We start from the raw sequence: 2,224 nt of genomic DNA on the forward strand, positions 1-2,224 counted from the left end.
CCGAGTCCCTCACTAAAGGGCCGGATACTTTATGTAGGCATGCATATGAGATTAAAGCAATACATTGTGACCCTGAGCCCCGCAGTGAACCGGGTGTGATACGATGATATACATGATAAGATGATACTGTATACGATGGTATGATACCGTATACGATGATATGATGAAATGAAATGCATTATGACATGATGATATGTGATTATGAAGTAATGATTATGACACCGAGTTCACTAGAGGGCCGAGCATAGTATATGATGATGTATAGGATTACGTGTCCTAAAGTGCAGGTACAGTTATTTGTTAATTGTTATACTTTCCCCCTGTATCCCTATTTCAGTTATGATCTCAGTTACGATGTGTTATGCTTTACATACTCAGTACATATATCATACTGACCCCCATTTTATTGGGGGGCTGCGTTTCATGCCCGTAGGTACAGATGTTTATTCTGGAGATCCATCAGCATAGGAGTTCCTCTCAGCTGTGTCGGAAGTGCTTCACTGTTCTGGAGCCTAAATTTTGATGCTGGTCACTTAATGTATATATTTATACAGTCAGGGGCACGACGGGAGCCTTGTCCTGCCATATGTTGCTGTTACTATTCTTAGAGGTCTGTATACATATGTATATGTGGGTTGTTTGTGAGTTAGTTTCGATGTTGCCTATTCGATATGTTGTGAATGTTTTTGTTATAGCAGCCTTGTCGGCTCGCGTGCCCTTTCATGATATGATACAAATGAAAGAGGCTACATTTACATGAAAAAGTTTTAAACTATTGGGGGTTCTGTATATAGTATCACATCACACACGGTTCAACTTAAGTGTAGTTGATAAATACGCATAATAGGGTCCAGGTCGGACCCTAGTTGCGGCCTACGGGGTTAGGTCGTGACAGCCTTGATATAGCAGTTCCTCCGTGTGTAAATAGATAGCATGTTTGCGATCGAACTTTATGTGTGTCTAATAAATAATCTGCATCTACATAACCAATAAGGTCTGCACAATCTTTGTTAGTATAGAACAAACCCATATCAATAGTACCCTTTAGGTATCACAATATGTTTGATACCATTCCAATGCCTTCGCGTTGGGGATGAACTATAACTTGTCAGCAAATTAATAAAAAATATTATATTAGGTCTGGTTACGTTAGCAAGTTACATAAGTGCACCAATAACATTGAGATATGGTACTTCAGGACCAAGAAGTTCTTCATTCTCTTCTGGAGGTTAAAATGGATCTTTATCCACTTCAAGTGAATGAACAACCATTGAAGTACTTAATTGATGTGCTTTGTCCATGTAAAATAGTTTTAAGATTTTCTTAGTGTAGGTAGATTGGTGGACAAAGACCCTGTCTGCTAAATGTTCAATTTACAGACCTAGACAAAGTTTTATCTTTCCAAATTCTTTCATCTCAAATTCTTTCTTTAGATATTCATTCACCTTTTGGGGTTCTAATGAGATTTATGTCATCAACATAAACGGCGAGTATAACAAACTATGATTTCGTTTTCTTAATAAAAACACATGGACAAATGATATCATTTATATAACCTTCATTTATCAAATACTCACTAAGGCGATTATACCACATACACCCTGATTGTTTTAGGTCATATAATGATCTTTGTAGTTTCATTAAGTACATCTCCTAAGACTTAGTACATACTTCAGGCAATTTTAATCATTTTGGATTTTCATGTAAATTTCATTATCAAGTGAACCATAAAAGTAAGCTGCAACTACATCCATTAGATATATTTCAAGATTTTCATGTACAACTAAACTGACGAGATATCGAAAAGTTATTACATCCATAACAAGTGAATATGTTTCTTCATAGTTGACCCCGGGTTTTTGAGAGAATCCTTGTGCAATAAGGCATGCCTTGTATCTTACAATTTCATTTCTCTTATTTCATTTTCGTACAAAAATCCATTTATAGCCAACTGATTTTACACCTTCAGGGGTTTGGACTACAGGTCCAAAAACCTCACGTTTAGAAAGTAAGTCTAATTCTGTTTGAATTGCCTTTTGCCATTCTGGCCAATCAAATCTACGTCGATATTTTTGACGAATTTAGGATCAACACTTTCACTATCTTGCATAAGGTTAATTGCAACATTATATGCAAAAATATTTCCACCGTAATTTTCGATCGATCTAAATTTATCTCTTCACCGGTAGAATTTATTGAAAGTTCTTCATTCACTTGAGTCTCG

This window comes from Solanum dulcamara, chromosome 7, assembly GCF_947179165.1.
Source record: "Solanum dulcamara chromosome 7, daSolDulc1.2, whole genome shotgun sequence".
NCBI classification, from domain to species: domain Eukaryota; kingdom Viridiplantae; phylum Streptophyta; class Magnoliopsida; order Solanales; family Solanaceae; genus Solanum; species Solanum dulcamara.